The sequence below is a fragment of the Ovis canadensis genome, chromosome 18 (genome assembly GCF_042477335.2).
Source record: "Ovis canadensis isolate MfBH-ARS-UI-01 breed Bighorn chromosome 18, ARS-UI_OviCan_v2, whole genome shotgun sequence".
Lineage (NCBI taxonomy): Eukaryota > Metazoa > Chordata > Mammalia > Artiodactyla > Bovidae > Ovis > Ovis canadensis.
This window is the reverse complement of record NC_091262.1, coordinates 58,380,609-58,405,171: the sequence shown is the minus strand read 5'-3', so window position 1 is coordinate 58,405,171 and position 24,563 is coordinate 58,380,609. Positions and strand designations below refer to the sequence as shown.

The following is a 24,563-nucleotide window of genomic DNA, read 5'->3' as shown; positions in this document are numbered from 1 at the left end:
ACACTGTTTCTACTGTTTTCCCATCTATTTGCCATGAAGTGATGGGACCAGATGCCATGATCTTCGTTTTTCTGAATCTTGAGCTTTAGGCCAACTTTTTCACTCTCCTCTTTCACTTTCATCAAGAGGCTTTTTAGTTCCTCTTCACTTTCTTCCATAAGGGTGGTGTCATCTGCATATCTGAGGTTATTGATATTTTTCCCTGCAATCTTGATTCCAGCTTGTGTTTCTTCCAGTCCAGCGTTTCTCATGATGTACTTTGCATATCAGTTAAATAAGCAGGGTAACGATATACAGCCTTGACGTACTCCTTTTCCTATTTGGAACCAGTCTGTTGTTCCATGTCCAGTTCTAACTGTTGCTTCCTGACCTGCATACAGATTTGTCAAGAGGCAGGTCAGGTGGTCTGGTATTCCCATCTCTCGCAGAATTTTCCACCATTTATTGTGATCCACACAGTCAAAGGCTTTGGCATAGTCAATAAAGCAGAAATAGATGTTTTTCTGGAACTCCTGATTGTCAACTCTGGGCAGGTGGCAGATGTGGGCCTCCAGCAACTAACTGGCCTTTGATTTCAGCCAAAGAGCCTGGGGCTCTGGTGTGGGCTCTAGAGTTGCAGAGTGGTATGAGGTCTCCCTTTCCCCTGAATAAGTGGGGAGATATTATGAGTCATTCCTACCCTTGCCCATGGAAAAGTCCATACCAGTCCAAGATCTACTGAGAGTGAGTTCTCATCTCTTTAAGGTCAGTTTTTAGTCTTAATTTGGCTATTGTAGAATGGAGTTCATATGCCTTTCTTGGAAGTGCTTTTGTGTTTTACAGGGAGGGGAGTGAATGGGGAATTGCCAGGCTGTTCTTCTGAGTTCAAGGAGGGCTTCAGGTACCCTCAAGGTTTGAAAGACTTCAGGTTGAGCCCTGGCCAGGAAGTTTTGAGTAGTTCTGGGTGGTGGCTCCATAAGCTCCTTCGTCTTCACACTCATCATTAGCCCTTCATTAGCTTAAGGCTAATTTTTAAGGTTGGATGCACCACAGGGCTGACCAGTTTGGCTTAGTCAAAGCATTACTCCCCTGATGAATCTGCACTTGCCAGCTTCCTTGGGCCACATAAAGGCACAGGTTGCCACTTGAGTCTGCTTCTCCTGGAAGAACTGAAATTCCCGACACTGTGTGTGACAAAGCAGGAGCTGGAGAAGAGGATTAAAGCTGAAGTTTCAGGAAGCACAGTGGTGACTGTTGTGAGAGCAGCTCTGAGACTCAGATCCCAGCCAAGCTGCTTCTCCACTCCCTTGGCTCTGGCCAGAGGCTTCCCAGGTGCTGTAGTGGTTAATGCAAGAGATGCAGGTTCAGTCCCTGGGTTGGGAAGATCCCCTGGAGGAGGGCATGGGAACCCACTCCAGTACTCTTGCCTGGAGAATCCCGTGAACAGAGAAGCCTGGCAGGCTACAGTTCATGGGGTCACACACACACACACACACACACACACACATGCATGGGCTACAGTCCATGGGGCCACAAAGAGTTGGACATGACTGAGTGCACACACACACACAAGCCTCATAGGCTCTCTGACTCTTAAAAACCTTTACTGTGATCATAACACACACCTTGAGAGGGTCATGGGGGGAGTACTGGGGTACCACCATTGCGTGGAGACTGGGATGATGGGGGCACCCCGGACAAGCGTCCTTATCCATTTCTTTCTTGCTATTTGGGTATCAACAGATATGTTTGTGGTGGTTGGTGACATCCTGGATGCAGAATGGAAGAAGACATATGGGGTGGTCTTTTAGGAACTCATAATTTATTTACATGTTAATTTTTTTAAATTAAAGTATAGTTGATTTACAATGTACTGATTTTTTTGCTGTATAGCAAAGTGACTCAGTTATGTACATATATACATTCTTTTTAAAATATTCTTTTCCATTATGGTCTGAACAAGGAGATGGATATAGTCTCCTGTGTTACACAGTAGGACCTTGTTTTTAATCCATTCTAAATGTAATAGTTTGCATCTGCTAACCTCAGATTCCCAATCCATCCCTCTTCCGCCCCTTTCCCCCTTGGCAACCATGAATCTGTTCTCTGTATTTGTGAGTCTGTTTCTGTTTTGAAGAGAGTTTCATTTGTGCCACATTTTAGGTTCCACTTATAAGTGATGCCATATGGTATTTGTCTTTATCTTTCTGACTTACTTCACTTGGTATGATATTATTTAGTTGTATCCATGTTGCTGCAAATGCATTATTTTGTTTTTTTTCTATGGCTGAGTAGTATTCCATTGTATATATGTACCACATCTTTTTAAACATTTATTTATTTATTAGGTTGTATGGGTCTTAGTTGTGGTACATGGGGTCTTTGTTTATGGCAGTACCTGGCATCTTTAGTGACATGAGAACTCTTCATTGCAGCGTGTGGGATCTAGTTCCTTGACCAGGGACAAAACCTGGGGAAAACCTGGACAAAACCCTGCATTGGGAGCTTGGAGTCTCAGTCACTGGACCAACAGGGAAGTCCCATATACCACCTCTTCTTAATCTGTTCATCTGTTGATGGACATTTAGGTTGCTTTCATGTCTTGACTATTGTGAATAGTGCTGTTATGAACATAGGGGTGCATGTATTTTTTTTGGTCATGTCACACAACTTGTGGGATCTTAGTTCCCTGACATGGATTAAACCCAGGCCTTTGGCAGTGAGTGCACATAGGCCTAACCACTGGACCATCAGGGAATTCCTGCATGTATCTTTTTGAATTGTAATTTTGTCCAAGTCTATGCCCAGGAGTGGGACTGTTGGGTCATATGGTAATTCTACCTTCAGTTTTCTGAGGAACCTCCATACTATTTTCTGTAGTGGCTGTGCGAACTTAAATTCCCACCAGCAGTGTAGGAGAGAGAGGAACTCATGCTTTAAAACAGACATCTTGAGTGCATTTGAAGCAAAGCTTGCATAGAAATCACAGAAAAAAGTCATAAATATTTGAGAAAATAGGTTCCTGAAAAAACATTTAGTATTTAGGTGAATAGGAAATTGCAGTTGTTGGGAGATAAATCTTCATCTGTTTGCCAGTGTGCCATTAGGATCCACTTGGAAGTCCAGGGGCTCTTTGGTTAATCAAAGATTAAGGAGTTGTAAAATGAGGGGGAAGTTGTCTCATGCTAGTGTTTCCCTAAGTGCTTGCAGGACATTTCATCTATAAGATCTTTTGGAACAAAAGGTGTCTGTTGTCCATAAAGGGCTGGAAACAAAATAGGGTTAAGAATTAATGTTTTACCATGCAAGAGTTCTTCCCTGACCCCAATGGCCAATGCAGGTTAATCTATTAAGATTTATGAGACATCAGGGAGCAAGGAAACCTGGTATAACCCAGCATTTTTCAAGCTCATTTGAGTAAGAGATATTTCCCAGATAACTCCTACTGAATAGGAGAAATGGAGTGGGCAAAGATTGAGAAATACAGCTTTGATTGTTGGGTGGGGTGTGAGGTTGGTTGTGTAAGGTTGAGTTGTGAGTGAATTTTACTGGAGAATTCTCAAGAGAGAACTAATACAGATGGAAGTTGCAAGGACTGCTGAGTAGGTTTTTTTTTTTTTTTTAATCTCTATTTAAAAAAATTGGGACTTCTCTGGCAGTTGAGTGGTAAGACTCATGCTTCCTCTGCAGGGGGTATAGGTTCTATCTCTGGTCGGGGAATTGAGATCCTGCACACCACAGTGTGGGCAACAGTAACAAATTTCCTATTTCCTCAACATTTTCTTATATCAACTATTTTAAACATTCAGGAAAACTGAGAGATTAGCTATATGATCAGGCCACTCAAGATGGCTGTTCTCTTGCTCTCTGTTCATCCCCTGTTCAACCAGTCTCTGCTTCACCTACACCCTACTCAATTGCGTGTGTGATAAATCGTTTCAGTCGTTTCTGACTCTTTGCGACCCTATGGACTGTAGCCCGCCAGGCTCCTCTGTCCATGGAATTCTCCAGGCAAGAATACTGGAGTGGATTGCCATTTCCTCCTCCAGGAGAATCTTCCTGACCCAGGGATCAAACCCCTGTCTCTTATGTCTCCTGCATTGGCAGGTGGGTTCCTTCCCAATCCTCTTGATCTTAGGGCTTATTGAGTAACTACCTATGTGATTGCTCCCTGCCCCAGCCGCTGGTTTCCCTGGTGACTGATGAGCTAACCTGATGTTAGTTATGTCAGTTCCCCCTGTAAATGGTAGCCTTCTTATTCCTCGAGTAGAGGAGATTTCTGCTGTGTCCTGCCTTCTGCCCATGGTGGAATGGTTTCTCCAGGACTTTTTGCTTCCGATTTGCAAGATTAGCTATCCAACAAGTCATTGATGTCTCTGTCACTGTCTCTAGGCATTTTCTTTGGTCTCCCGGCTGGACAGTTACAAGGCTTATAGGCCTGCAGGGTGCAGTCCAACATTAGTACAAAGAAGTCTAAAGTTATATACACATTATGATGGACTTCTCAGGTGGCTCAGTGAGTAAAGAATCCACATGCAATGCAGGCGATGTAAGAGACCTGGGTTTGATCCCTGAGTTGGGAAGATCCCCTGGAGAAGGAAATGGCAACCCACTCCAGTATTCTTGCCTGGAAAATTCCATGGACAGAGGAGCCTGGTGGGCTACAGTCCATGGAGTCACAAAAATTCGGACAGGACTGAAGTGACTGAGCATGCATACATGCATACACATTATGACACATCACTTCTCAATATTTAACATATATTACGTAAGAATACAGATATTTGTTTTCAGACCCACAATGTCATTATACCTGCTAAGAAAGCCATCTAAAATCAACTTAATGAAGAAGAAAAAATAAAATCAACTTAATGTTTAAATCCCTCCCCATCTACAGCTTTAAAAAAAGAAATCAACTACCTTTTTTTAAATGGTTGTTACTTATTTTAACTTAGAATAGTTGCTCTCCCTTTTTTTTCTCCCATGACATTGACCTTCTGAAGAACCTAGGCTAGTGACTGTACGAATGCCCCACATTCTAGATTTCTGTTTCCTCATGATGTTCAGTTTTTCCTCTGTTCCGGTAATCCTCTGCCCTGGCTGCACATCGGAACCACCTGTCTTGATTAATTGGCAGTACAAGGAAGGGGGATTCATTGGCCCACTCTGTTCTCATGGGAATTACTTAAATCAAATTTAAAGCCTAGAAAAGAGAATACCAATGTCTGTGTTCCCCTCTAAACTAATTAAATTAGAATCTCTGGAGTTGAAGCTCAGGTGACCCTCGTTTCAAAATTCTCTAGGTGATTCTGGTAAGTAGTCAGCACTAAGAACTGCTGCTCTATCCTGTGGATCCTATATATTGAAGTTAGGCTATAGATTTTTTATCTGGAATACTTTGCACGTTGCAATCACCTTGGAAGCTTTAAAAAATACTGATACATGGAGGTCCACCCCAGGGATTCTGATATAGTTGGTCTGGCAGCGTGGCCTAGGCTTTGGGAGTTTTGAAATCCGCTCAGGTGATTTTAATGCAGCCAGGAAGACCCACTGCATTAGATTTTTTTTGTTTGCTTGTTTAATTTGCATCCTATCAGGAGGCACACAATGTCACACTATTCCATTATTTGTGATGCCAGTTTCAATCACTGGATTAAGGTGGTCACACTAGACCTCTCCATCACCTCTTTATCGCAAATGTACTAGTGCTCCTGTTCCCAGAGGTAAGCGGTCTCTGAGATGATACCTTGGTGCTGCTAACAAGTTTTAATCCAATGGTTTTAGCTTCCACTGATGATTGTTACCTCTGTCAAGTATTATGTGGAGGGTGAGTATAAATGGTGATCTAATCTTGTCTTTCCTTCTGTAACAGAGTATGGCTGAGTGCAGCCCTAAGTCTGCAGCCCTTGCTGCCTTGCCACTATGCCGCATCCAACTCTGGTTGCCATTGGACCTGTGGGGGCTCTGCTCAGTGATTGGTCGACACTGCAGTTGGCCCCACCCACAAGCAACCAACTGTCAAAGAGAGACCTTTGAGTGGTCCTGCTCAGTCATTGGTTAGCACAGCAGTGAGCCCCGCCCACAGAAACCAGCTGTCAAGGAGGGACAGAGGATTCAGCCAACCGAATCAGGCAGTGGAGTGGTGGTCGTCAGGCAGAGTGAGGTAAGAGGTAGATCCGTCTCTCCAGCTTACCCGGCCTCGGGCCAGCAGGTGTGCTGTGGGGGCCCAGGGAGTAGCCTGGGGGTTATGTCCTGCAGGGCTCCAGAGCCCTCGCTAGGGCCACGCCCCGGCCTTGGCCCAGGCCTTGAGGCGGTGGTGAACCTCTTCCCCATGCCCACCGCTGACCTAATGGCAGTGGCAGTCCGCAAAGGACACAGTCTATGGGCCCTGGCCCCCACCGTTTGGGGAGCCTGAGGAACCTGAGGGCTGGTTGCGTCCTGGCGCTTTGCTCCCTCAGTGATGACACTTGTGCAGGGTCTGGGGACCTGGCCCTGAGGGAGCCGCCAACTGAGATGTGCCTCCTCAGCCAGGATCTGGACCTCAGAAGGACCTTCGGGACCTTGGCCTTCTTGTCAGACAGGGAATAACGTGTTTGGTAGAGATTTACAGGAACATCATTCCCTGACCCTGACTTAACCTCTAGAACAAAGGCTCTGATACCAAGAAGTTTGCAACAGTTAACCACACCCCTCTGTCACCTTTCCTAGAAAAGGGCTTTGCTAAAAGTTTTTGGGCCACCACCCATCTCCTTGCAGGGCCCTACAATATACCTTTCTCTGTTCCAAACTCCGAAGTTTTAGTTATGTTTGGCCTCACTATGTGACGAGCACATGGACTTGAGTTTTGGTATCACTTCCACATTTATTTGACTTTCTTTTGTAAAGAAGGTCTGTCCTGTTTATCCTCTCACCACCCCCTGGACACATGTATTTTTATTTACTAATCAGCTACAATCATTATCCTTTTTGATATTCAAATTATACTAAATTTGGCCTGTGGGAGCCCCTTCAAGCTGGCTTTTTTTAAAAGTAAAAAAAATTAATTCAGTTACATAGAGAAATATACAGAAGATTGAGTCTACAGTTCAAAAGTTTCCCAGAGCAAACACCTGTGTAACCAGTTCCCAGATCAAGAAACAGAACAATGAAATTACCCCAGGAGCCTCCATCACACCCTCTTTCTATCTTTCCCCACAAGACTAACCACTAAGAGTCTTACTTTTAAACTTGTTGATCAGTTTGCCTGTTTGGGAACTTTGTATAAATAGGATCATAGAACATATAGTGTTTTCATGTGTCTGGCTTCTTTGTTCATCATCATGTTCACGAGATTCATCTATGATGTGTGTAGCTGTAGTTCTTTTTCATCCCTCCTGCAATTTATTTACCCATTCTAATGTTGGTGGGCATTTAGGCTGATTCCGTGTTCTATTAAAACAGTGCTGCTATGGACATTCTGATACTTGTCTTTGGGTGAACATATTGTTGAGTTTTGTTTGCTTTTTTTGTTTTTGGAAGCAGGGAACATATACCTAACAGTGGAATTGCTTGCTCATAGAGTATGCTCAGCTTTATTCAGTACTGCCGGACAGTGTTTTCTTTGGTTATAACCCCATTGGTCTTGGTGTACTTTTACTTTCTGGCAGAATATGTCCTGGGCTCATTTTGTATGTTCTCTGACCAAGCCCTGGAATCTGCCGTCTCTCTGAGGAGCCCTCATGCTTTTGAATAAGGAGTAGTATTTAAAAACCAAGGTCTGCATGCTAGTGGTCCTCACTGATACCGGGAAGTCATTGCTTTTAGTTCCCTTTAGTGAGCAAAGGTAGAAAATTCACTAAAGAAAATAATGATGCATTTGAATTGACAATTCCAATTCAACATTGCAGGATTTTTTTCCTGTTAACTGTTTTTATTTTATATGTGCATCTCTTTGCTAAAAATCTTGGTTTCTAATAACATCAATAAGTTTTATTTGCTTTGTTCTACACTTAAAACAGTTGCAAAATTGCAATACTAACATTACTATATTGTCAATATAACTGACAATAATATTATGAATTGAAGTGATGTATGTGTGAAGCTTTAGATTTCTTTGAAATAGTTTTTTTGTCTCTTGTGAGCAATTTATATGATACTAAACTGAATTGCCTAAACCTAAAGAGCATGAAGAATTTATCCAGTGGCTTAAGAAGATGGGTGTTGGGCTTAGAATAATATTGACTGTGGGGCTTTGCCCTTCTAGACAATTACTTCTGTGGAGCTCCCACTCTTTGCCCCTCCCCCTCCTCTTTCTAAATTGCTTCTTAAAGAACTTAAGGGTTTCCACTGGGGAGGGGTACCCCATGGGGATGCACTCCTTTCTCTCACTTAGAGGTTCTGTGGCCACCAGCCTCCCCCACCCAGGTTGTGATGGTTCATTTTGTGTCAGCTGGGCTGTGCTCTGGTGCTCAGTTGTTTGGTCATGTACCAGTATAGAAGCTGCTATGAAGGCATTTAAAACATATTTATTTGGCTGTGTCAGGTGGGTCTTTGTTCTGTCATGAGGAATCTTTTATTTGCAGCATGAGAAGTCTTAGTTGCAGCATGTGGGATCTAGTTCCCTAACCAGGGATTGAACCTGGGCTCTGTGCATTGGAAGCATGGAGTCTTAGCCACTGGACCATTAGGGAAGTCCCTATGAAGACACTTTCGAAAGCTCTGATTAATATTTAAATTGGCAGATTTTGAGTAAAGTAGGTGACTCTTCATAATGTGGTGGGTGTCATATCCGATCAACTGGAAGCCTTAAGAGAAAAGGGTCCTTGAAGAGGACTTCCACCTTACTTACAATTCCATCAACTTCTTGCTGGAATTGCCAGCTTGTCCCCTATTTGAATTTGCCAGTCCCTATAATTATGTGATTATATGATCACACATGATTATAGGGACTGGCAAATTCAAATAGGGGACAAGCTGGGGCTTCCCTGATGTCTCAGACGGTAAAGCGTCTGCCTGCAATGCGGGAGACCCGGGTTTGATTTCTGGGTCAGGAAGATCCCCTGGAGAAGGAAATGGCAATCCACTCCAGCACTCGTGCCTGGAAAATCCCACAGACAGAGGAGCCTGATAGGCTACAGTCCATGGGGTCGCAAAGAGTCGGACGTGATTGACTTCACTTCACTTCATAATCATGTGAGGACTTCTCTGGTGGCTCAGTGGTAAAGAATCTGCCTGCCAGTTCAGGAGATGAGGGTTCGATCCCTGGGTTGGGATGATTCCTCAGAGAAGGAAATGGCAACCCACTTTGGTGTTCTTGCCTGGGAAATCCCATGGACAGAGGAGCCTGAAAGGCTACAGTCCCTGTGGTTGCAAAGAGTTGACTATGATTTAGTGACTAAAGAAAAACAACCACATAATCATGTGAACTAATTTCTAAAATCCCCTCCCCACCCCTGCCCTGAGCCATCCTGTCTTTTTCTTCCCCACCCCCATCCTCTACACACACAGGGACAGACACACCCTCCCCCACCCCCTTCCCCCACCCATGCTATGGATTTTGTTTCTATGAAGAACACTTACAGAATGCTGGTTATCTCAAGCCTCAGACAAAATGGTCCAGAGTCTCTGCTGTGTGGCCCAGGAAGAGCGGAGCAGGGTGAAAAGCAGATTGTTATCATCCAGGCAGAAGAGGTGTGTAGCAGGTTGATAAGGGGCCCTGCAGAGGGAGTTGGGTGCAGGAAATAGTAGGTAAGAACCTCTCTCCTCTCCCACTTAGACCTTGACTACTGTGGCTGCCTGCACCTGGAAGATGTGACCTTTGACTTGGAGCCAGAGCATCCTCCTGGTCCAGGAGCACCCTAACACTCTGTTTTGGTGAGGGAGGAAGAGGCCCTCCATGACCCTCGAGTGCCTCTGGGGTCAGTTGACCTACCTAGGGACTCTGTCAGTGGCTCTTGGGTAGGGGTAGGTTGGGTTGTGTGCACAGCAGGCTTTGAGAAGGGCTTCTCCTCAGTGGGAGGAGCTGATCTCGTTTCTCAAAGAGTAAAGGCCCAGCTGCTTGTTGTTAAGAGGCACTGCAGGATTTCCTCTTTTAGCTTATCCCTCCCCAGGAGGAGGAGACTTTCAGTGAAATAGAGGAAACCACAGAATATTCAGGAACATAATAATGCATTGAAGTTATGCCATAAGACAGTCCGTGTAAACAACAGAAGAGCTGATTTTCCATGATCGCTCTATTCTGGGGGGAAAAGGCTACTCCAGTGAAGCCTAGTAAGATTCCACCGCACTCTCCTCCCAGGAGAGTAGGACAGACCAAGTAGGAGAAGACCAAGAGTCTAGAGGAGGAAGAGAAGAGAGGTGGAGAGGGAAGAGACCCCAGGATAATGGGATATGTCCTTTTAGATTACAGTTTTCAACCATTTTACTCTACATTTGTGACACTTTTGATATAGTTCATTTCAGACCTCCTGAGGATGGTTGCTTTTCATTTATCAGATAACTAAGGGGACCTCTAGATAATATCACAGTTGAACTCTTCCAGGAGTGTCAGGATGCTGATCATTCAGTCTCTGGAGTAAAGCATCTCTGTGTGCCTTAGATGCACCTATCAATATTTTAATGAAGGTGGAGAAGTCAGACTACTGTCCTCACTCATATTTGCTTGGTGGAAGATAAACCAGTTAGGAATCTTCTTATTGTGAATGACCGCAGGTCCCAAACAAACTAGCTTAAAATAAGCAAAAGAATTCATTGGCTTTTGTCACTGAGAAGGCCACAGGTAAAGCTGCTTCAGGTGAGACCTGAGTCAGGACTCAGGTGATGCTTTCAGGATGCCCCTCTGGTTCTGCTCTGTGCTCGCCCCTCCTAAGTCTCTGTGTAACTGTCCCTGGAATCTTCAACTTCCCATCTTTCTGACTCAGTCTTGAGGAGGATAAGAGAAAGCTTCTCTTTCCCATGAGCCTAGCAAATAATTTCCTCCACTGAGGAAATTATTGTGGCCCGGAGAATGTGCCAGCCTAATTGCTTTGAGGTGGGACACACACTCACTGTAGGGCTGGGCAATGGAGTGAACTTCTGTGCATCTGGGAACCCAGAGTGGGTGGGCTGTCTGGGGGAAAACTGGGAATTGAGACCAAAGCTGAGGAAATGGATGCTGGGAGGACCAAACAGACAAACCAGCAAACGTGTGCACTGACTGATTTAGATGGCTATGGGGAAGGTAAGTTTTTCTCAGAAATGAAACATTGAACATGCTCAAGGCTTTTGGACTACTTCAAGATCCGTAAGACTTTGTACCTTGTTGTCCAGCAGAGAGAATTTGGACCTGAAAAAATGCAAAAGCAGGTGTTATTGGTTACTTTAACCATAAAAAGAATTTCTCTTGTGGAGCATTTGTTTGTTTATTCAGCTCCTATGAATGCTCAAACTACCGCACAGTTGCACTCATCTCACACGCTAGTAAAGTTATGCTCAAAATTCTCCAAGCCAGGCTTCAGCAATATGTGAACTGTGAACTTCCAGATGTTCAAGTTGGCTTTGGAAAAGGCAGAGGAACCAGAGATCAAATTGCCAGCATTCACTGGATCATTGAAAAAGCAAGAGAGTTCCAGAAAAACATCTATTTCTGCTTTATTGACTACACCAAAGCCTTTGACTGTGTGGATCACAATCAACTGTGGAGAATTCTGAAAGAGATGGGAATACCAGACCACCTGACCTGCCTCTTGAGAAACCTATGTGCAGGTCAGGAAGCAACAGTTAGAACTGGACATGGAACAACAGCCTGGTTCCAAATAGGAAAAGGAGTACATCAAGGCTGTATATTGTCACCCTGCTTATTTAACTTATATGCAGAGTACATCATGAGAAATGCTGGGCTGGAGGAAGCATAAGCTGGAATCAAGCTTGCTGGGAGAAATATCAATAACCTCAGATATGCAGATAACACCATCCTTATGGCAGAAAGTGAAGAGGAACTAAAGAGCCTCTTGATGAAAGTGAAAGAGGAGAGTGAAAAAGTTGGCCTAAAGCTCAATATTCAGAAAATGAAGATCATGGCATCTGGTCCCATCACTTCATGGGAAATAGATGGGGAAAAAGTTGAAACAGCGGCAGACTTATTTTTCTGGGCTCCAAAATCACTGCAGATGGTGATTGTAGCCATGAGATTAAAAACACTCCTTGGAAGAAAAGTTATGACCAACCTAGAAAGCATATTGAAAAGCAGAGACATTACTTTGCCAACAAAGGTCCATCTAGTCAAGGCTATGGTTTTTCCTGTGGTCATGTATGGATGTGAGAGTTGGACTGTGAAGAAGGCTGAGCACTGAAGAATTGATGCTGTTTGAGCTCTGGTGTTGGAGAAGACTCTTGAGAGTCCCTTGACTGAAAGGAGGTCCAACCAGTCCATTCTCAAGGAGATCAGTCCTGGGTGTTCATTGGAAGGACTGATGCTGAAGCTGAAACTCCAATATTTTGGCCACCTCATGTGAAGAGTTGACTCATTTGAAAAGACCCTGATGCTGGGAGGGATTGGGGGCAGGAGGAGAAGGGGATGACAGAGGATGAGATGGCTGGATGGCATCACCGACTTGATGGACATGAGTTTGAGTAGACTGTGGGAGTTGGTGATGGACAGGGAGGCCCAGTATGCTGCGATTCATGGGGTCGCAAAGAGTCGGACACGACTGAGCGACTGAACCAAACTGAACTGATGTATTAATTGCTTGCTAGTACCAGGCACTGGACAGGACAGTGGATACAGAGGAGTGAACTGTACCACCACAAGACCCAACATAGTGTTGACTCCAACATAGGCTGATCATTAGAAGCTGATGGATTATTTTAAATTAAGTTTTAAAAATGAGTTATATATGTACTAAAGTACACAAACCTTAAGCGTACAGCTCCAATCTGTTGAATCACAACTTCTGTGATGTTTTTCCATGTTTTAGCTATAAAACAGCAGGATAAGATTCTCCCCAGCTGGGATTCAGTAACCTCATCTACTTGAAAACATAAAATCAGCTATCCAGACTTAGCAAAGAGCTTCAGGAACAGATTCCTTGCCACCAGAATTATTCCTATTCTGCCCTGACTGTTGGTCATCCATCCTTGCCAAATGATTCTAAATAATTCTGCTGGATGTACTTGCCTCAGGGTAGGTTGTAATAGAACTTACCTCCTAGAGGGCAAATTCTTATCTTCTGTGCCAGAGGTAGCCTCCCTGATCACAGTGGTCATTACCAGAGCACCTGAGTTGTCTCACCAAATCCTCAGTCTTCCCAGGAGGATGCTTCAGGTAGCTGCCATGCAGCAATCCCAGTTGGCATGCCAGATAAAAGGATTTTTTGCTATTTTGGGTCTTCCTAAGGCTATGGTTTTTCCTGTGGTCATGTATGGATATGAGAGTTGGACTGTAAAGAAGGCTGAGCGCCAAAGAATTGATGCTTTTGAACTGTGATGTTGGAGAGGACTCTTGAGAGTCCCTTGGACTGCAAGGAGATCCAACCAATCCATTCTGAAGGAGATCAGCCCTGGGATTTCTTTGGAAGGAAGGATGTTAAAGCTGAAACTCCAGTACTTTGGCCTCCTCATGTGAAGAGTTGACTCATTGGAAAAGACCCTGATGCTGGGAGGGATTGGGGGCAGGAGGAGAAGGGGACGACAGAGGATGAGATGGCTGGATGGCATCACACTCCATGGACGTGAGTCTGAGTGAACTCTGGGAGTTGGTGATGGACAGGGAGGCCTGGTGCGCTGTGATTCATGGGGTCGCAAAGAGTCGGACATGACTGAGCGACTGAACTGAACTGAACTGAAGCTGTCAACAGAGAAAAAATTTAATAGCCTTCAAATCTCAGAGATCAATGAAGTGGTTAATGTTTCTTTCCTTGTGTCTGTGATCCCACTACATTGACAGGAGTTTCTTTTTCTTGGAAGCAGTTATCAAAGCAGGAGGTGAGATGGGCCTCGATGTGAGGTTGTCCTTGAGAAAAGTCAGTACAGGTTTTCAGTGGCATATTATTATCTGCTGATAGGAGGGAAAATGCTCCAGAAAAGAAGTTTACATTGTTTTAACTCTCGAACAGTTGCTTGTAGGAATAATAAGACCTTTGTTTAACTCTAATCTTAGTCTGCCTTTAGAAGGAAGTTTAGAGGGTAAAGAATCATTGTCACCTCAGTCTAAAGGATCAACTAAGATCCCACAAGCCCCATGACCTGGTCAAAAAAATCCAAAAAGAAACAAGCAAACACTCCCATGCCTCCCCCACCCCCTCAACCAAAAAAAAAAGTGCCCTTCAATGATGTGGATAAGGAAAGGAAAATTGATTTTTAAATAATAAAAAACACCAACCCTCTTATTAAAGTTATACACAAAATTCACTCCACAATTTCTATTGTTTAAGATAATTAGATTTTGTTGAAAAATGAGTTGGTATCATGATTTCCCTACTTTTTTCTCCCAAAATACTTATTTATTTGGTTAGTTCCAGACTGAGTAGAGATCAAACCCATGCCCCCTGCATTGGAAGCAGAGTCTTAACCGCTGGACCACCGGGGAAGTCCCATGATTTTCCTACTTTTGTTCATGCAGCTTATGTCTGGAGAATGGGCCTTTGGAAACTGATCTTTTTTGATATAGATTTTTCTCTCTAAATTAACCAGTAGAGTCCTGATTGGTTTCCCTTCAGTAGGTTTTCTGAAGCAGCTGGATTTCTCAGGTGGAGGTACCATGGACTGTGTCAGCCTGAAGCAGCTGGTTTCCCCAAGCACCCATTTCTTGGTTCTCTGTATTGCTTTCTTTCTTTCTTTTTTTGTATTGCTTTCTTGATAGTGCTCATGACACTCTGATTTTTTTTTTTTTTGTCTGTCAGGCCCCTAAAATGAATGCCAGTGCCAGTCTCTCAGTCGTGTCCAACTCTGTGACCCCATGGACTGTAGCCTGCCAGGCTCCCCTGTCCATGGAATTCTCCAGGTAAAAATACTGGAGTGGGTAGCCATTTCCTTCTCCAGAGGGTCTTCCCAACCCAGGGATCAAACCCTGGTCTTCTGCGTTGCAGGGAAATTCTTTACCATCTGAGCTATAGGGAAGTCCCTTAGAATGAATGAGCATGTGTTTAAAGCCCTTTGATAGTTTTAGTTGCCTTTAGTATTAAATCCTGTCTCCTCCTCACACAGCATATCTGAATCTGTGTCTGTTTCTCTAATCTCTCATCTAGTGCTTTTTCCAGCCCCTTGGAACTACATTTCCATTGCCATTGAACTGTGTCCTTTCCTCTGGTTCTCTTTTACAGATCCTTCTTCATATCTAGAATATTTCTTTCCCCAGTTGATTCCTGTTCTCCCATGACCCACTGGCTTGAATAAGAACTTCTTACTGTGCCCCTTTTGAACTTCCTTTATCACCAGGTTATCTTGTTATATTATCACTGCCAATTTATTTGTCCAGATTCCTCCACTAGATGTGAAGTTGAGGGCAGAGGTCTGTCCACTCTCTGATGTCTCTTTAGAGCCTGGCATACATATTTGTTGAACCACTGAATGAATGAATTAATGAAAGAAATACCTTTTGTTAACTGGATGTAACATGATAAATTATATTTTCTTTATCACAATTATGTATCAGAAAGCAGGATAAGGAAAAGGCCAGAAATCTTGGACCAACTAGATCTGCAGTAACTTATGGATGATATGGGAGCCTGGGTTGGTGATCAGGACACTTGCATTTCTTTAAAAAAAAAATTAATTTTATTTTTTGGCTGTGTTGGGTCTTAGTTGCTTTGTGCAGGTTTTCTCTAGCAGGGACTATTCTTTATTGTGATGTGAGTGAGGGCTTCTCACGGAGATGACTTCTCTTGTTGCAGAGCGTAGGCTCTGGACATGTAGTCTTCAGTAGTTGCAGCATGCAGGCTCAGTAGCTGTGGCACACGGGCTTAGTTGGCTCTGTGGCATGTGTATTCTTCCCAGACCAGGGATCAAACCCATGTGCCCTGGATATGGGGATAAGAATTGGCAGGCAGATTCTTATCCACTGCTCCACCAGGGAAGTCCAAGACACTTGCATTTTTGTCCTCATTCTGTCACATTTCAGGATTTCTAAAACATTGAAGAGCAGATTCCAAAATACTCTGAGGGTTAGGAAAAACAATGCAAACAATTCCTTTTGGGTTTAAAGGTTTTGTGATTCTTCACATCTTGATTTATTAATACCATCAATTAGACCTAATTAATCTGAGCTGAGATAAGATGTAGCAGGCTGATCCTTAATGGGAAGATTTATGGGCTTCTTATTCTAGTGCATCTGAGGAAGGGAAGGGAATGTTCATCCAGGAACCAGCTGCATGGTGAGGATGTCTTGGCTCCTGTTACCAGAAGACTGTACAGCCAAGGCTCAGCAGGCCGGATTGGAACAATAGCCAAGAAAATATTTGAGGGGACCCAGGGGCCTCTCAATGAGAGTGTCATCAGGACGTGCTTCCCAGATGGGCTGTTATAAATGATTCATTTGGAAACTAATTGACAGGATGAGTGGGAAGTTTAGTTGGCTAGAAGATTCTTATTCTTAGTGAGGGTACTTTAAGGGTCTTAAATCATTGGTTATTAAGAGTCTCAACCCCCTTCTCCCACAGGTCTTACATGCCTGAAGGCCACAAAGGGCATTAGAGACTCCCCCACCCCCACTGCCAATGCTTACTGTGCTTCAGAAACTCTATGGAGCTTTGAACTGGGAGGAATCATGAGTTCTCACATGGGATGGCCCTGAAGGCCCTCACACTTTTAGTATTGGGTCTACTTTGGGCTGTGTCTGTTGTTGGGAGCCCCCAGTAGAGTACAGCCACCTTTGTTTTAAAGACTAGATTTGAATAATGTACAGCTTCCCCTTGTTGTCTATAATGAGAGAAGCTTGTTGCAAAAAACTGCCAGAAGAATCTTTCTGGAATGTTGGTCAGATTGACATAGGAGGGCTTCTTAGTAGTCCAGTTGCTCTAAGAAACTGAATAGACAGATCCAAGAACTTCTGGGTATTGTCTAAAATTAAATCAGTGGAAAGATTAAGGTGGGAAGACTTCTTTAGTTTGAGCTTCTTACTTTCTGGTTGAGATATGGATTAATAGAGTCTTGATTAATATAAAAAATTAGAAATGTTGGAGATTATGGATTTTAGTTCAAAGGTTTTTTTCCCCCTATACTGGGACTGAATTACCTCAGATTAAAAATTATATATATAATAGCCAAGTTCCCAGCGATCACCTGAACTGGGTTAATTGCTTGTGATGTTAATTTTAACTTATAGAGCCTTTGAATTGCTAGAGGCAGTAGTTTTAAATGTGGGGGCCATCAGCTTTCCTTAGAAATCTACCTTTTAGTCAAAGGTGACTTTTTTGGGCTAGATTAAGGGAATTTTGGTTGAGTGGGGAGGGAAAGAGAAATGTGAGGGGGTGGTTAGTACCTTTTCACTGGGAGAGCCTCTGGAGTTGGGCTTGCTAGATCCCACACGAGCTGGGATCAACAAGATGTGAGGTTGATCTACAAAAAAGAGGAAAACTTTTTTGAACTGCAGTTATTTAGGAAATGGCAACCCACTCCAGTACTCTTGCCTGGAAAATCCCATGGACGGAAGAGCCTGGTAGGCTATAGTCCATGGGGTTGCAAAGAGTCGGACATGACTGCCCAACTTCACTCACTCACAGGTTATATGCAGGTCATTCCCCAGCCATTTTAAAACCCCAATATAAGTAAAGTTTTCCAGGCATCTGTTATAAGGACAAACTGTGGTCCTGGCAAACTGAAGCCTGTTCCCATATTGTAGAATTTGAAGGGAGACCTTGTTCTGTGCTCATAGGAAGTTTTCTTGTACAAGTGGGATCATCCACTGGATTCAAATCTGGGCTCCTAGCAGGTCAGAGCCCTTATTCTGGGCCTAATATTGTTGGCCAATGTAACAATTGAGAAATGGAATACTTCTTGCCACATCAGTAAACAAAGATGTTACAGTCTTAGTAATTACAGCTGCCATAGATGGTGAGCTGGTGAGCCCTGAGGGAACTCAGGAAGGAGAGAATACCTGCCGTCTAGCAGCCATCAGACTCCAGCCACTCCTTGAGGTGAGCTCTGAGGAAGCTCAGGATATGAAATGAAAGTCGCTCAGTAGTGTCTGACTCTTTGCGGGCCCCATGGACTATACAGTCCGTGGAATTCTCCAGGCCAGAACCCTGCAGTGGGTAACCTTTCACTTCTTCAGGGGATCTTCCCAACCCAGGGATGGAACCCAAGTCTCCCACATTGTAGGTGGATTCTTTACCAACTGAGTTATCAGGAAAGCCCTGAGGAAGCTCAGGATGTGAAAACACAGGATATTGGGCCCAGATAGCTGAGGTGCATATCAAAGGAGTGATTTCAGTAAGCGTAGATTCTTGCATCTTCCCATTCATAGAAAAGCAGTAAATTCCTTAACTTGGGATTCCTGGTTTTCTTTAATTAATAATTGTTTGATGTTCAGACTACCTGTCCTTTGTTGCAAAACTTCTATGTAACCTGGCTCCTCCCCTGACCTCCTTGGAGAAGTTCTCTCAGGGTTACTTGAGATGCTGTCTCCTGGGCATGAAGTCCTAAAAAATTCCTACCGAATAAAACATAACTCACAGTTTTTAGGTTGTAAATATTTTTTAAGTCCACACAATGACCTAGAATTCTTGGGTCCTTCAACTCACACACCATCGTCCACTGCTCAGGTGTCAACAGTTATTAAATTTCAGGATTCTCAAAGTTGGGATGCTCTGAGGAGTGGTTGGGGCCCAGGAATCTGTAACAAAGCAAATCTTTCAGTAGCCTTTAAAGTAAGAGTTTGAGTGGACAGGAAGGAAACCCCACTTTCAGGCTCCATAGCCTCATAGCTTCTTTCTGAGCTTTCAGGTCTGAGATACAAGAGGAGCCTTTTGAAGCAAATCTCTTATGATACTTTTATCTGTGTGAAATCTCCATTTAAAACCCTTTTAGTCATGGATGTGAAGCAAAGCTGGAAAGGGTGAAGCTTTTCAGAACCTGAAAAACAAGTTGTGTTGAAGCTAGTGAAGCCCTGCCCTCTCCCTAACTCGACCCTCAATCTGTGAGTACTCAGTTTCTTTTTCCTGCCACCTCCCGTTTCCAGCCATTTGGCTTGGCAGTATCATTTGTTGTGGTGGTGCAGTTGGGTCAAGTGAGACTAAGAAGGGGCAGTTTCTGAAGCTCTGTGTTTGCACACTCTGAGATTTTGGGTGCCTTTGGCTGAGGACCGAGTTGGCCCTGGGGGACAAACTGTGTGGAGCCACCTGTTACTCTCTGCTGCCCCCTTGGTGGAATATTCTCACAAGTCTCTCCAGGCCATCTGAGGAGAGGATTAGTTGTGTGGTAGTTTGTTACACCCCAATTGCACTCATTTCACACCTTAGCAGGCGAAGGCAATGGCACCCCACTCCAGTACTCTTGCCTGGAAAATCCCATGGGTGGAGGAGCCTGGTAGGCTGCAGTCCATGGGATCACGAAGAGTCAGGACATGACTGAGCAACTTCTCTTTCACTTTTCACTTTCATGCATTGGAGAAGGAAATGGCAACCCAACTCCAGTGTTCTTGCCTGGAGAATCCCAGGGACGGGGGATCCTGGTGGGCTGCCATCTATGGGGTCATACAGAGTCGGACACAACTGAAGTGACTTAGCAGCAGCAGCACACGTTAGTAAAGTAATTCCCAGAATTCTCCAAGCCAGGCTTCAACAGTATGTGAACCTAGAACTTCCAAATGTTCCAGCTGGATTTAGAAAAGGCAGAGGAACCAGAAATCAAATTGCCAACATCAGCTGGATCCTAGAACAAGCAAGATAATTCCAGAAAAATATCTGCTTCATTGACTATGCTAAAGCCTTTGACTGTGTGGATCACAACTGTGGAAAATTCTTCAAGAGATGGGAATACCAGAATACCTTACCTGCCTCCTGAGAAACCTGTATGCAGGTCAAGAATTAACAGTTAGAACCAGACATGGAACAACAAACTGGTTCCAAATTGGGAAAGGAGTACATCAAGGCTGTATATTGTCACCCTGTTTATATAACTTACATGCAGAGTACATCATGAAATGCCAGACTGGATGAAACACAAGCTGGAATCAAGATTGCAGGGAGAAATAAGCAGATGACAACACCCTTATGGCAGAAAGTGAAGAGGAACTAAAGAGCCTCTTGAAGAAGGTGAAAGAGAAGAATGAAAAAGCTCGCTTAAAATCCAACATTCAAAAAATGAAGATCATGGCATCTGGTCCCATCACTTCATGGCAAAGTGAAGCCACGAATTGATACTTTTGAACTGTGGTATTGGAGAAGACTCTTGAGAGTCCCTTGGACTGCAAGGAGATCCAACTAGTCCATCCTAAAGGAAATCAGTCCTGAATATTCATTGGAAGGACTGATGCTGAAGCTGAAACTCCAATACTTTGGCCACCTAATATGAAAAACTGACTCACTAGAAAACACCCTGATGCTGGGAAAGATTGAAGGCAGGAGGAGAAGGGGATGACAGAGGATGAGATGGTTGGGTGGCATCACTGACTTGATGGACATGAGTTTGAGTAAGCTCTGGGAGTTGGTGATGGACAGGGGAGCCTGGTGGAGAAGGCAATGGCACCCCACTCCAGTACTCTTGCCTGGAAAATCCCATGGACAGAGGAGCCTGGTAGGCTGCAGTCCATGGGGTCGCTACTAGTTGGACACGATTGAGCGACTTCACTTTCACTTTTCACTTTCACGCATGGAGAAGGAAATGGCAACCCACTCCAGTGTTCTTGCCTGGAGAATCCCAGGAATGGTGGAGCCTGGTGGGCTACCGTCTGTGGGGTCGGTACAAAGTCGGACACAACTGAAGCGACTTAGCAGGGAAGCCTGGCGTGCTGCAGTCCATGGGATTGCAAACAGTCGGACATGACTGAGCAACCGAACTGACTGATTTTCATTCAGATAATGATAATCTAGCCATTCGAGATACATGACTTTATAACATGGTAATTTTTATGTTAGTCAAATGTGAAATTTTCATTTATTTTTAAGATTCAGTAATATTTCATTGTATACCACATCTTTCAAGTGCAGATTTTCTATGGGAAACAGTAGACACAGTCTCAGGCCCAGTGGGGTCACAAAAAGTGGTGTAGAAAAATAGTCTGTCCTGGTTACTGAGATGCCAGGAGTTGAAGTGCAGCTACTTTTGGCAAATCACAGGTGTCTACACAAAAGCAAAACCTGCTCTGCTTCCAGTGTGTCTATACTTTTCACCGACCACAGTAAAAACAAAAATATAAACAACAAACTTTGCACCCTGAGATAAATCAGAGTCACCCTGACTGGTCTGATTTCCCAACTAATAAAATGTTGAATATTTCCAACAATCCTAGACTCTCCTCAAATAGTTTTATCTCCAATTTTTGCTGTGTTGTTGGCTGGAGATTGTCAGGAGCATTGTGAATATAGCTGTCTTATGAGCAAGTTGTTGCTTTCTTATCTTGAAGGGATAATGTAAACTTCGTAACCTTGGTAATACTGTGAATTTTTTGCTTTACGTCCTTCTTATGTTTTTTATTTGATGAACCAGTCCTTCTAAAGTCTGATTCCCTTGCTCTCTTTGAAGGTGCATTTTTCTTTCCTTTTCTAAATTCTTCTTTCTCTGGGTATTCCTTTGACACCTGTCATGTCTGGATCAGCTAAAATGCAAAAGCTCAAAGATGTTCTGTATTGATTTATGTTATTAGGTTACAATCAAAAATATTGATTTTGAAGTACTTTTAGACTTAAGAGAGGTGGCAAAAATAGTACGATGAGTTCCTGTATATTCTATATTCAGCTTCCCCTAATGATAACATTTTATATAAACTACAATTCATTATCAAACCAGGAAACTGATATTGGTATTAACTCAATTACAAACTTTATTTAGATTTTACCAGTTTTTATATGCACTCTTTTTTTTTTCAGGTATATAATTCTACAAAATATTATCATATGTGTAGTTTTGTATAAACACTGACATATTTAGGAGACAAAATTATTTCATTGCCATAAAAGAAACTTTGTTACTTCATCCCTTTATAATTAGTCATACTCTCCTTAAAACTTAATGCCTGACAAATAATGATTTGTTCTTTGTAACTTTGTCATTTCGAGAGTGTTATATAAATGGAATCATACATATAAACTTTTTTAATAAGATTTTTTTCTTTTTAGAATTGATTTTTGATCGCACTGGGTCTTCATTGCTGCTCACGGGCTTTCTCTAGCTGCGGCAGATGGGGCTACTCTTTCTTTCCGTGCACGGGCTTCTCACTGCGGTGGCTACTCTTGCTGCGGGGCACAGACGCTAGATGTGCGGGCTTCAGAAGTTGCAGCACTCAGGCTTTGTAGTTGCAGCTCATGGGCTCTAGGGCACACGGGCACAATGGCTGTGGCACATGGGCTTACTCTGCAGCATGAGGAGTCTTCCCCGGCCAGAGACTGACCTGTGTCCCCTGCACTGGCAGCTGGGTTGCTATCCATTGTGCCACCAGGGAAATCCCATATAAGCTTTTGAGATTTTTTTTTCACTTAGAATAATGCATTTGTGATCCTCAAGTTGTTATGCATATCAATATGTCTTTTTCTTCCTGAAAGGTATTTCATTGTTTTATATACTGTACTGCAGCTTATTTATCCATTTGTCTGTTGCAACATATTTGGGTTGTTTCCAGTTTTTGGTTATTACATAGAGCTGCTGTGGACATTTGTGTAGATTTTTGTGTATAAAAATAAGTTTTATTTCTCTTGGTTTAGGTGAGAGTCTTATAAACTATATTTGCAATTGTATAAATTGTAAAAATTTATAAATTGTATAAAATTACTGATGTTAAGAAGTACTTCTTGAATTGTCCTGGGTGAATGTGAAAAGAGGTAACTTAATATATTAAGTGATACACTTAAGCCCAGTGAAGTCAAATGACATGGCATTTGGTGAGATTAATTGTTGACAGTATTTCAAACAAAGTCAAGTTCTAAGAGAACTGAATCCTCACAAAACACATGTAGACAAACCTGCCAAACTCAAAAGCATTTGTCTGAAAGCCTCAGTACATTTCTATGTTGTGGAGAGTGACTTTGTTCCAGCAGAAAAACATCCATTTCATTATATTAAAACAATTGTTCATTTGGATTTTTATTGGTTTCATAGTTTGTTTTTATTTCATTTATAATTAAAAAACATTTTTATGGCTCTGGACCAGCATATAATCAGCTCAGCTAAAACCAGTATAGTATATATAATTTAGTAGTGGTGTTAGTATTGAATAAAGTCAAAGTGAGGAGGAAAGGGGACAGGGCACAACCTTTAAAAGAATAATGTAGCCACTGAGGATATGACAAAAACTGGTTAGAAGAATTAAGTCCAAGGTAGTGGATGATTTGACTTCCTATACACCTTGAGCCTCATTATACACTCATTGTAATACAAATTTAGTCCAGTTGCTTAGTCATGTCTGACGTTGCGACCCCATGGACTGCAGCACGCCAGGCTTCCCTGTCCATCACCAACTCCCGGAGCTTACTCAAACTCATGTCCATTGAGTCAGTGATGCCATCCAACCATCTCTGCCTCTGTCATCCCCTTCTCTTGCCCAGCATCAGGGTCTTTTTTAGTGAGTCAGTTCTTTGCATCAGGTGGCCAAAGTATAAGAGCTTCAGCATCAGTCCTTCCAATGAATATTCAGGACTGATTTCCTTTAGGATACACTAGTTGGATCTCCTTGCAGGCCAAGGGACTCTCAAGAGTCTTCTCCAACACCACAGTTCAAAAGCATCAATTCTTCAGTGCTCAGCTTTCTTTATAGTCCAACTCTCACATTCATACATGACTACTGGAAAACCCATAGCTTTGTAATACAAAAGCATATGCTAAATACATACCCACAGGTACCTGACAATTCTGGGGCAGACCATAAAAGTCCAAAATGTGGGTGGTGTCCCAGTTCCTAGAAATCCCCACACCTTTCCCCAGGCAGTTGAAGTAATCCTTCTACTCATTTGTTGTTTAGTCACTAAGTTTGTATCTGACTCTTTGTGACCCCATGGACTGTAGCTTGCCAGGCTCCCCTCTCCATGGGATTTCCCAGGCAAGACAACTGGAGTGGGTTGCCATTTCCTTCTTTGGGGGATCTTCCCAACCCAGGGATTGAAACCCCATCTCCTGCATTGACAATTTGTATGGTTGTGAGAGTTAGACCATACAGAAGGCAGTGCTGAAGAATTGATGCTTTTGAATTGTGGTGCTGGAGAAGACTCTTGAGAATCTCTTGGACTGCAAAGAGATCAAACCGGTCAATCCTAAGGGAAATCAACCCTGAATATTAATTGGAGGGATTGATGCTGAAGCTGAAGTTCCAACACTTTGGCCATCTGATGTGAAGAACTGACTCATTTGAAAAGACCCTGATGCTGGGAAAGACTCTGGTAAAGACCCTGGAAAGACTCATTGGTAAAGATCCTGATGCTGGGAAAGGCAAAAGGAGAAGGGGACAGAGGATGAGATGGTTAGATAGCATCACTGAATTTGAGCAA

At 43.2% G+C, this 24,563-nt stretch overlaps 1 long non-coding RNA gene and 1 other non-coding gene across 2 annotated transcripts in view; one reads left to right on the top strand and one right to left on the bottom strand.

Annotated features, from left to right (window-relative positions):
• Nucleotides 1-24,563, top strand: part of LOC138423128 (uncharacterized) — a 273,086-nt gene that overhangs the window by 4,626 nt on the left and 243,897 nt on the right. The window lies entirely within an intron of this gene.
• TRNAW-CCA (transfer RNA tryptophan (anticodon CCA)) lies at nt 8,576-8,648 on the bottom strand. Its single transcript has one exon. It is a non-coding gene; the product is annotated as a tRNA-Trp (tRNA).